Source organism: Protopterus annectens, chromosome 1.part2 (assembly GCF_019279795.1).
Source record: "Protopterus annectens isolate FY-2018-M chromosome 1.part2, PAN1.0, whole genome shotgun sequence".
NCBI lineage: Eukaryota > Metazoa > Chordata > Ceratodontiformes > Protopteridae > Protopterus > Protopterus annectens.
The window spans coordinates 1,103,359,749-1,103,373,092 of NC_056727.1; positions in this window are offsets into that span (position 1 = coordinate 1,103,359,749).

Here is a 13,344-nt window from a genome sequence, read left to right on the forward strand (position 1 = left end):
AACCTAAAGATAAAATAAAGGAGTTTATAACCACAAAAATTGAATAAAAAGCTTAATAAACAACAGATTAAACTATTGGACAAAAGTATTTCATATACAGAGGTTATTTCACAAATAAATAAACTTAAATCAAACAAAGCACCGGGTAATGATTGTATTATACCAGAGATATATAAAATCCTTTCTAAAAGTACATATTCATTAATACATAAGGTTTTTATTTTGGCCCAAACTGAGTTAATAACCCCCCCATCTTGGCAATATACATTTATTTCGCCAATTTTAAAACCTAATAAAGATCCAACTAGATGTTCTTCATATCGGCCCATCTCTTTACTTAATGTTGATTATAAAATGTTTATGAGTATTTTTGCTGATAGATTGAAGACAATCATTCCCGGCATTATAGATATAGATCAGACAGGCTTCATTGTAAATAGAAATACTTTTGATAATATAAGAAGAACTTTAACATTAATTGATTTTGCAAATAGGAAAAAGAAAGATTTAACACTTATTAGTCTTGATATAAGTTCAGCATTTGATTCAGTAAGTTGGGATTATCTGTTTACCTTACTGAAGTGCACAAACTTCTCTGATGCATTTGTAAATCTAATTGAGCATTTATACAAAGGAACGCTGGCTTATATTAAGGTAGGAACATATGTTTCACAAAAAATACCCATTCTTAAAGGTACAAAACAAGGATGTCCACTTTCTCCACTATTATTCACTTTAGGAATGGAGCCTTGGGCTAATTTGATCAGAAACAGTACTGACATAGAGGGTTTTGAAATAGATGAAAATACAACATCCAAAATTCAACTTGTTGCAGATGATGTTCTAATTACATCAGCAGGATCTAATTCTTCTATGCAGTCTCTATTTGATAAAATGATGAATTTTAAAAATATTTCTGGTTTAATATTCAATGAAGAAAAAACTAAAATACTACCTATATATACACGAAAAAATATTCTCATTAGTGATTTTAGTAAATATGTACCCAATTCAGGTCAGATAACTTATTTAGGTATAATACTATCTAAAGATATTAAATCTATTATATATAATAATTATAATACCTGTTTTCTTAATATACAAAATATTTTTAATACCTGGAATAATATGTTTTTTACTATGGAGGAGAGACTTACAATTATTAAAATGATAATATTCCCCAAGATTTTATACTTAATACAATCAATAATACTTCCACCTACAAAAATAATTATCAAGAAACTGAATACACTAATGTTAAATTTCCTATGGGCACCTAATAGACCTAGGATTGCATTAAAGAAACATACTAATAGCTGGTCTCAAGGGGTATTTCTTTTCCAGACTTTAATTTATATACTATCTCTTCTATTGTAAAAGTTATTACTTTATTAATAGATCAGTCATATGTCACAAAATGGAAAGATTATTGGGAGCTAATTAGTATGCACTTCATGAAAATCTCCTTAACACATAAAAATATGATTGTAAATAACTCCATGTTATGGTTACTAAAGGAATTTTGTACTTCACCTATTACACCTAAACATATGGTTTGTTACCCATTAAATATTATTATTAGTTATCGTAACTTTATATTCATGCACCCTAAGTATAGGGAATGGAATTTTATTGTATTCCCTATAATGTATACTCAGGGTATGCTTTTGTCATCTACTTCTGAAGGAACTCATTTAGCTATAGATAATGATCTAAAGTACTGGTATCAGTTGATATCTGATAATAAAGTTAAAAATCTAGATTTCTTAAAACAAGAATTTGATCTAAGAGAAACTTGCTGGTTAGAGGTTCAGACCTTTAGACAACATCTCATTAATAAAATAGATCTAATGTCTATAACAGTTAAAGAATCTATTCCAACAGTGATTGATTACTTGATATGAAATTTACAACATAAAGTTTCTGATAAAGTTAAACTTTCATACATACATAAAATTATCAGACAAGAAACTTTTTACAGTGTAGATTCATACTGGAATTATTTCACTTCTATTAATGGGGACCCACCAAATCAACAAGATAAACAATATATATTGGAATCTGCTTATAGAACTACGTCTTCCATTGTCTGGAGACTTTATACATGGAAATTTTTACATAGATCTTTTTATACACCTTTGATGATGAATAAAATAAATAATAAAGATAATTTATGTAAGAGATGTAATGTAGAAATTAATGCTGACTGGGCTCATATGTTTTATGACTGTATAAAATTGAAAGAATACTGGAAGTGAATTAATGAATTTTTGCAGGCTCTTTTTACAGATAATTTCATTATTTCTAAATCTCTTATATTATTCAACACACCTGTACCTCAATGTGTTAAAAAGGTTAAGCTTCCCTTGTTATGGTCTATTCTAGCAGTGACTAGGAAAATAATAACTAGAAATTGGATTTCAGATACACCTCCTTCATTCAATGAATTTAAAAATGTTATGAATATAATGTGCCATATGGAAATAAACACAATTAGGATGAGAACAAGTAGAAAAAACATCTTATTATATTGTATGGGATAATTTACAAAATTTGTTAAAAAAATTCTAATTTGAATAGCACGGTATTTTAGTTTAATTAATTGATCTGATTGTAGTGGATGTCTTTGTAAATACTTTAGTTGTTTTGTTGAATATTATTATAATACTTATTTTTAATTACTTGTATAAAATTGTTATGATATTTCTCTTATATGTTAAAACAATAAACCTGTTTTGAAAAAAAAAAAAAAAAAACAAAAATAAAAAAAGATAAAACACATTTTTCCAATGCAGACAGTGGAGAACCAAGAGTGGCCAGTGAACAGCACTTGGATTACAATGATAGTTTTGATGCTTCAGGATGAATGTAGGAGAGGGTCTGTCAATAATTGGACTAAAAATTCAAAGTCTTAAAACATACAGTTCACCTAGTTTATTTTGCTGTGCATTTACAGCTATTGAGTTGGTCTGATAACACAAATCAAAGTAAGTGAAGCAAAAAACTGAAATTGAAAATAAGTTCGAGAAGCTGTGCAAGAAGCCCATGGTTTACACTACTGTCATTCTATTTACATGAAGTTTTATATATCTATCTATATATATATATATATATATATATATATATATATATATGTGTGTGTGTGTGTGTGTGTGTGTGTGTGTGTGCGTGTGTGTGTGTGTGCGCGCGTGTGTGTGTGTGTGTGTGTGTGTGTGTGTGTGTGTGTGTGTGTGTGTGTGTGTAATTAGACTTTTATGATGGAAATGTTCTGAACTGGGCATTTTTTCTTTATTTTGTTCATACATTTTGTTTCATTGCCTACTGGAAAAATGTTCAAACAATACATTTAAAATGCGCTCTATGTCTAACAAGTGTGCTGTATTATACAAGGAATATAATTTAATAAAGTCAGGAAGGTGTATCAAGGAACACAGGTATGTTTCTTGTTTTGTGTGCAAGGGGCCTATGATTTGAAAACAGCCCAAAGGTAATCCCGATGCATTGTCTTTGGATGTGGTGTGGGTTTCAATGCTGTTTCAATGATTGTGAGTTTCAATAACAGAGAAGTTCTAATGCTAAGTCTATTTTCATTGTGAGACAGTATTGCTTTGTTTAGCAGATGTCTATTAGTATTTGTGCATTGTGCTATAAAATGTAAAATAAAATCCAAATAATCGATGTAGAAGTAAAGCAGTATGCACATTAGTGTTTATGGTAAATGGGGCAAAATAGCCAGGTAATGAGAGATTGGAATAACTTCAGGGGGACTCTGGGGCCATATTTTGGTTGTCTGTTCTTCAGTTTGCATTTGAAAATTGGTATCCCACAATTCCATTTGAGTGGGTGGGGGTACACAATTATGTATGCAAATTTTATGTTAATCAGCATACAGATGTGTACCTATTTTTCAAGGGTCTTTGTCCATATTTTTGATGTTTCCAGGTTGAGAGGTAAGCAGATCATCATGTCTGGCAGACAAAAATGAATTATCAACAGTGTGCAGAGAGAATGGAAACTGTTATCAGTGTTACAACTCAGTGCCTACATCATGCTACAAACTTTTGGTAGCAGAACAGAAGAGAACATTACATATTTTCTAAGGAGGAAAGGAAAGAAAAATGCAATCAAACAATGAATCAAACCTTAATACAAGGAACTTTCAACAGTAGTATATACTATCTGACTTATTTTAGTTTTTGCGAAGTTTAAATTAATGTGTTAAACAATGTTTTTTTTTTTTGTTTCTACTAAAGAAGGAGTTATTTCACAGAGATTACATGTAAGGAATCTTAGTTTGGAATATCTTTTATATAATGTTTAGTTAAACACTAATTGTTTAACTGAGCCCTCTACATGTAGTCCACCATTAATTTTTACACTGATAATGTTTCAGGATATTTGTGAACATGATATTGTGAAATTGTTGCATTCCAAAGTTAGTCGTTCTATTTACAATATTACTACTTTAGAAAGAGAAGCCTTAAATTCATTGAGTAACTTGACTAATTTTAGGTTTATGCAGGCTGATAAAGGGTGTACCACACTAATTATGTATAAGGATGTTGATATGATGCAGATGCTTAATAATACTCAAGGATATTGTAAAGTAGCCTTACGTGATATACCTAAGAGTTATAAATATATTACTAATACATTATTAGATTTATTTGCTCATGGTTACTTGGCTTTATAAGGATTTTCTTTCTTGGGAATTTCTGAGCCCAGGATTAGGGTACTTTTTGAACTTTCCAAAATTCATAAGGACCAACACAGACTTCCATTTCATCCTACTATACTGGCTGGGGCATTGATTGCTGAGAATATTTTGGACCAACACAGACTTGCATTTCATCCTACTATACTGGCTGGGGCATTGATTGCTGAGAATATTTTCATCTGTTTGGATAGCTGTTTCAATCCATTAGTTCAGAAATTAACATCTTATATAAATGAACCCCAAGATTGTTTGAATCAGTTGAGCTCTTTTACTTTTGACATCTTTGAAACTATAACCAAACACAACAACGCACCAAGCCAACGGAGCTCGGTCCCTGCTACAAGAATATAAACGATCAAAATAAAACACAGTACCATGCGCAGGGTCCTAGGCAGTATAAGTTCAAAAAAAGCAAGAAGTAATGTCCAGGCAAGACTAGTTATCAGCACAAATCCACAGAAAACCCACGACCAAAAAATAGAACGAAGCTGTTTATTTGTACAAACGTTAGCGCTTTCACCCGAAGGCTTCTTCAGACATATAACCATCCCCTTAACAATTGATAATTTAAATAGTCACAGAAAAAATCCTACTGGTTGAAGCACTGAATTCATCATAATCAATCAATTAATTATTTCATTGCAAATTCTGTTCCAAAACTAATCCATATAAAAACAATTGTGTAAAAAGCACTATTAAATATATACACAAATAATTACTTTTTAAAGATAGCTGTTTAAAACTACATGTATAAAAGCGCGAATGAATTATGTACAAGGATATATAAAATATATAAAATAAATATACAATAATACATCCTCGCCACAGGCTCATACTGCCAGAATATACTGTAAGTACAAAAGAGCATAGACTATGGACGCTCAAAATACAATATGCAGTGCATAAAACATAAAATATAATTAAACAAATCATTGAACCTAAATATATGATAAAAATCATGGTTCATTTTTTGTAGTTCATTTTTTGGGTCTGAAACATCTCTTCTTTCTAAGGATAGGTCTGATATTAACTCTCTCATTAAGACCCGGTGGTTTATCAGCCCTGCATCTTATAATCCACCTCATCTCACACTCCAGAGTATGGTTCACCAAATCACCCCCTCTCTTACTCTCCAAGACTTCCTGTAGCACACAGAACACAAAAGAGTGTTGAGGTCCAAACATCTTACTGTGTTTTGCCAGAGCATTAGTGTCAGTGTCTAGTCTAACATGGTATAAATGTTCCCTAATTCTCTCTCTTAGGGTTCTATTGGTCTTCCCCATGTAGAATGATGTACATGCTAGGCACCTAGCTAAATAGATCACATTCTTGCTCATACAATTAGTCCCTGTGCTAAACTTATACTCAACATTATTGTTGGGGTTTAAGAAAGTAGTCCTAGTGTCCACAACGGCACACTGATTACACTTCCCACAAGGGAGGGTATTATAATCAAAATCACTTCGCTTGATGCCATCCTGAGAGATCTTCTTGTAGCATAACATGCTCCTAAGATTTGGTTTATTCTTATACGCAAACATTGGTTCTGGACCTATAAGCTTGCTTATACCATGGTTCAGTTTAAGTACCTCCCAGTGTTTAGTCAAAAAAGTTTTAATAAACACAGCATCTTTGGTGTAAAACAATGGAGCTCTGATTAACTGCGATGCATCTGTCATATTAACATCTCCTCTCTCATGGTTATCAGAAAAGTATGGTCTAGCTGTTGTTGATCTAAGGCCACAAACCTCCAAAGTCATACAATCAAAGGCTTCCTCACTATAGCCTCTCTTAAGGAACATACATCTTAACTTGGGTATCTCCTCCAGGTAACCATCGTCACTTGGATTAAGCCTAGAGGCTCTCATAAGTTGCCCTTTCATAACATTATTGAATACATACCTGGGATGCATACTATGTCGATGCAATAAAGCATTCCTATAACATAGTTTGCAGTGTATAGATGTATTCAATAACCCACACGAAAGTCTTGTGATGCTCACATCAAGAAATGAGATGGATTCCTTCGAGTAACTAAGTGTGAACTTCAAAAAGCTAGTGGAATCATTGATCTCTTCAACAAACAGCAATAAACTATCAACATCACCGTGCCAAATCAAAAAGAGGTAATCCACAAACCTCTTGTAGAACCCCACCATTTCCTTAAAGTAATTTGACTTGAAAAGGAAATTCTCCTCCCAATGTGCCACCACTATGTTGGCATAGCTATTGGCACATGGAGTGCCCATAGCTACGCCATCTTTCTGCAAATATACCAACTCACCAAACATGAAGACATTATTATACAGAATAGTCTCCATAAAAGAACAGATCAAATCTATCCTTTCATCTGTATAAGTTGAACTGGAGTGTAGGAAACGCTGCGTATACAAAACGCCCAAATCATTGGGAATCACCGTAAATAGGCTCACTACATCAAGGGTAACAAAAATGTATCCCCTTGAAACATCCAATCTCTTCATATAATCATAAAGTTCAAGTAAAAATTGTTTATTATCCCTCAAAATATGGGGAACAGCATCAACCAAAGGTCGAACAAAGTACTCAATGTATATAGACATTGGTTCCATGAGCCATCCCTGGCCTGCAACGATAGGTCTCATGGGTGGTTTCTTTACTGATTTATGCACTTTAGGAAGGCCCTGTATAATGGGCAGGCGTGGATTATTAACCTTTAAATAATTATACAAATCTATAGAAATATCCTCAGTCAACAGTAAATCATCCAACATATTATACACTCTAAAAACCTTCTCAGTAACCAATGCCATATTTATTTCCTGATAAAAAAACATCCTCACTCAAAAGTTCACCCATGCTATTAATATAGCCAGAGGTATCCATTACCACTATAGGTCCTCCCTTGTCAGCTGGCCTAATAATGATAGCTGGATCTGTCTTTAGTGAGTTCAGGGCTTGTCTCTGAGAGAAGTTCAAATTACATGTGTGTTTAGGCCTCCTTTCCCTCTCAAAATGTGTATATATATCTTTTTCAACAAGTCTGGAAAACATATCCAAGAACGGATGCAACTGAGGTACATATAAGCTATTGGGATGAAATTCTGCATCCATTCTCTCTCCAGTATTCATCCCAAAATCTAATTTAAGCTGGAAGTTTCTTACAAACATCTTGACATCTATAATTGAGTCAACCAAGTCACTATTACAAGTGGGAATAAAACTCAAACCTTTATTAAGTACCTGTTCTTCATATGTACTCAAGACCCTATGGGAGATGTTTGTGATCAACGTGTCCCTCTTCTCTCCCACATTTTCTTCAATGTAGGGCCTTGTTGTTCGCTGCCTGACCCCTTCCTCTTGTGACGGCCTCTGCTCATAGACCTCTGTCTCCCTATGCGTTGTTGTTGCACTATAGGGAAAGGAGCACAAAAGGACTGAGAGTTATGAGTAATAGGGTGGACATCTAACGCTGGTGTCTTCCTCCTAACTACTGTTTCCACAACTGCAGTATGTCCTACACTACTAGAGGTAGAGTTACAAAATCCTTTATTACTGGAGGGCACTCCTTGTACATCAGTGGTATGGAGCATAGAAGGGCTACTAGCAACATTGTGTCCAACCACTACAATACTGTTAGTTGCACTAGCTACTGCACTTTCATTCAAATTACTAGTATCGTTGTCTAAACACACTGTGTGTAAGTTGGGACCTGTAACATTAGTCACATTATCGGAAACAACATTAACATTGTTAAAACTATTAGCACTATTATCATTGCCACGGAACCTAGGCCAAGTAAAAACATGATTATTTTTAAAATCTTTAGCATCTCTTAAAATCTTATTTTTCTTCTGTTCCAATAATCGCTTCTCAAAAAGTGAATATTAATGGGGGGTCATGGTATAATAGAATTTGAAGTACACGGTATGATGTTGACTTGACTATGCTCTGGGAGAGATACAATCACATTTCTTCATGACAAATTCAGAGAAAAAAATATTTCATAGTTTACAGAGTTATGGTGAAGTAGCCTGTGAGGGGTTCATAAGCAATGTTAATAAAATTGTAAGAAAAAGCTCCATAGTTACCTGGATCTCTAACTGATGGAGAAGTGAAAGCCTGATATATTGTCTTGCACTCTGAGAGAGATGAAACGATAGCTGATGTGTGCAAAGCAAAAATGCCACAGGGTCCGGAATGCATAGTAATAAAGAACTGCTTTGGGGCAGAGTGGATGAGGTCTTACTGAAATACAAAAAAAATTTAGATAATATTTATTTGAGTGAATGTTCTGATGAATGTAACAAAGGGATTCTAGAGGGAGAAAGACTGTATGGGTTTTCAGATTTCCAATTTTGCTAAGGTTTTAGAAGAAAAACTAAGCTATAGGGTCTACAAGATAGCATGTTGATGGCAGTTAATGCTAAATAAAGGTTTGAAATACAGGAAGGAAAAGTGCAGAAGAATATAGGTAGTAGTGACAAAATTCCACATATTTGTCCCATGTGACATAATGAGAAGTAAGACTTCTGTATGTAATCTAAAAATATCCATCATATGAACATCTAAAGAAATATGCATTTATTTCACTTACTATGCATGCATTATATGTGACACTAGTACAGTACATTTTACATATCTTATGGTGCTCACATTCCCACCAAACAGTGGAAAAATATCTTGCAATGGTTAGGTTGTTAGCAAAATACAGCATATGTGGATGGCTGTCCATCGTTTGTATCCCCTTCCTCTACATCCTTTTGTACACTACAGTTATTTTTCACCTCTGTCATATCATGCCTAATGTTAAATTCTAATTCTATCACACCACACTTAGGGTAGCAGTGGAGAGACCAGCTACATTTGTAGTGTGTTCTTGTCTGCGCTCTGTATTATAAAACCTTTATTTAATTCAACCTCCCAAATTACCTTTTCAGAATACCAAATGCACATTATTCTCTGTGTCTAGCTTTGTAATTGCTGTAACCCTTTAGCATACTGCAGAGGACATAGAGAAGGTAGTATGCAATGAGCAGCATTTGTATTGTATTCTTGACTATGTACCGCATCAAATACCTTAAGTAATTCAAGTTCCCAAACTACCTGCTCAGAATACTAAACTGACATTCTTCTACCACATGCGCATCTGGTGTACCACTACACCATATTAAAGGTGTATAAGAAGGGTTGTCAGTCAGCCCTGGCAAGGGTAGGTGGCATTATCTGTAAAATATACAGGGATCATTAGTTATTGTGTACTTCCTTTTACCCCATATTCTACATTGCTGTATTATTGCAAATGTTGTTGGATGAAGCATGGGTACACACTAGCAAAACATACCCGAGTACACGGTTTTAGCTTAATGCTAGAAATATGCTACTCAGTTGCCAAATGTTGACACTATCAGAGCTTTCTGGATGCTTGTAGGATATTTTTGAGATTACACCATCTGTACTGAAGACCACCAGAAAACTGATGATATGGACGCTCTTAGTATTAATATGTGTTATTTCTTCTTCATCTTATATGGAATTCATGGAGGTATCATATGACCTATTGCAAAGAGCACTATCTGCATACATTCAGACCTATAGAACCTTAAATGGTGGTTCATCATCTGATCTTTTGAAGAATGTGATGTATTTTCTCACAAGCCCTCATCAGCAAATAGTTACTTCATCCAGTATCATATCATGAAAATAGTTTGTATGTATAATATTGTAGTCTGATAGAACGTGAATGTGATTAACAGGCACTGTATTATTTCAACCTTAACATTTTCAGGGAAGTGTCATTCCTCCATCCAATGTCTGCCATCCAGTCAGTACACATTCGTTAAAAATCCCTTTATTCAGTGAAAATCACTAAGAAGCCTTCATAATGAAACCTAATCCCTTTAAAAACAAGCCAGTTCTGCATTCCAAGCAAAGCCCCTGAATTTTATGTCATTAAAAACAGTATTGCAGAGACATTACACACTACCATTTAGTTATCTGAATGCAGAAACATCAGAATGATACTGTTTAACAGTGTGTAGTGCCTTCAATTTCTGCTTCTACTTCAGCACAGAGATGATACTAAATTAAAAACTTCAATAGCTGAAACAATGTTTTTTGTTCACTCCTATAAACAGTGGGGTCTTCATCATTTTTTATCAGTTTCCGACAAATTTATTTAATAGTATATTGCACACATTTGTACAATGCTGTTATTTCAAATGAACGGTAAGATACTGAAACAGTCATTTTGACATGGTACGCATAAATAAAACCCTATTAATTTTCTGTAAAACATTCTGCCACACTTTCAAAATATAGCCCATGTCATAATTATTCATTTCTAACATTACACACAGGAGAAGTCATCAACACTTCATGACAATCTTACTTTATTTTTCAATTCCTGTGGGGAAACAAAATAAATTATAACTCTATTAGCTAAAAATCCAAGGCAGCATTTTGAAACATTTGTGTACTATGTGAGCCAAAGTGATTCTTAAAACTTTGCTGAATATCTGTCATTGAGTAAAACCTCATTACTCAGCTGTGCAAGAACACACAATTAAACAGTGACATTGTGGCCATGTCCTATGTAAACAATGCCCTGGCGTGGTACAGACATCTGCACTAACAGGGAAGTTGCTTTGTTAAGGCAATTCAAGGATGCCTGCACTACCACTCTGCTTCAACAAAGGGTACAAATATCCAATAACTGCATTGCACCTATTAATTTCAACAAGAAGCACAGTCTCCTAACTGAACAGACTGTAGCAGCACAGCTAAGTACTATACAGTTATGGTTTTGTGCAGTGAGATGCCTCACCACAGCTTTTAAGACTCTATGCTAGGTGATTCAGTGGTATTCACATGATAGTTTTAATGGGGTTTAGAGACATGAAATTATGCAAATATTTCAACTGCTTTACTCACAAGGAGCAAAACTCCGACTGAATGAGCAGAACTTGCTATTCAGCAAACACAATAGAAATATGTTGCTTATCAATTTTCATTACCATTGCTTCACAGTTCTACTTCAGTGTATACTTTCTACTGCAGAAATATACTCAGTAGTGGAAACAATATATTTATTTATTTGCATTTAAATAAACACTAACCCCTTTATACATTGTACATTTTCTGACTAGTTTGTGATAAGAACGTTCATGTGAATGCCCATAATACATTGTGTCATGAAAGACTATACTAAAGTGGAAGGAAACTGGAGGAGGATGAGGATACTTAGCAACTTTGTTATCAGAGGCTAATGTACAGAAATGGCATTTGCTTTGTCCTGTGTAAAAGGTACTAATTCTAGTGTGAGACATTATTTATTATTTTGATATGATGGTTAACTGGATTAAATCACAATGGTTATAGTGTGTGTGTGTGTGTGTGTGTGTGTGTGTGTGTGTGTGTGTGTGTGTGTGTGTGTGTGTGTGTGTGTGTGTGTGCGCATTTATTTTATTTATTTATTTAACATTTGTTTACCAGGAAAGTCTGACTGGGGTCTGAGGACTGCATTTTCAGCAGAGGACCAGGGAGCACAGCTCCAAAAAATACATAAATAGTAATATCAGCCACAGATAAGGTATAATAATGAAATATACATCAACTAGTTAAGGTAAAATGTCAGTTAATTAATCATATAAAAACAGGAAAATATTATAGTAAAATGTATTATTTGTAGGAAAAACAGTAAGATCATACAGTTTAGTGATATAATAAGAGGAAATAAAATGTGGGATATGATAAAGAAAATGTTGGAAGTACAAGTGGGGAAGGTGTTTAAGGGAGAAAGAGAAGTAAAAAGAAAGGTATTTGAAAAGGTAGTTAAAGGCAGGTAAAGTTAAAGTAAGTTAATGTGAGAGGATATAATATTAAGTGGGATTAGAGCTGAAACAGATACATTCTTTGCTTAAGAATTCTTTTAAGGCACACTTAAATGAGGGAAAGTTGGCATTTGCTCTGATATTTGTGGGAAGATCATTCCAGGCTTTGGCAATAGAGTAAGAGTAGAAGCATTTTCCTGTATTTTCTTGGGTTAATGTACTGACATAATTTGTTTGCTTTTGGATCTTAGATATCTAGTGAGAGAGAACATAAGTTAGTGCAAGGCAGGCAGTGGGCTTATAGATAATGTTTTGGGGAGTTAAGAGTTGTATGATGTTACGGCATTGTGGTAGCTCAAGCAATTGTAGTGTTTGAAGTGAAATGCATTGGTGAGTAGAGCAGGTAGAATTTGTAGCAAATTTTGCTAATTTGTTATAGCAAGCTTCAAGTTTTGATAAGATTGAGGTATGGAAATTAGTAACTATATTATCACTATACAAGAGGGAAGGTAATAAATGGGTGTCAGCAAGACTGATCCTAGCAGACTGATTAAAAAAAACATGAATGCTTGCAGAGCTTGTCTAGTTTCTGATGATTTTTTTAAATGTTGTTTTGCATATAAAGGTCAAATTTTAGGTTTTCTTCAATGATTACACCTAGCAGCTTGGTGTCTGGCACTGCTTCAGTTAAAGTGTTATTTGTGGAAAACATTTTAAAATTTGATTTATTAACTGTTTGCCCTTTAGGAAAAAAAAGTAAAAATTTTGTTTTATTGGGACTGAGTAATAGTTGGGAGTTATTTAACCAGAGTTCAA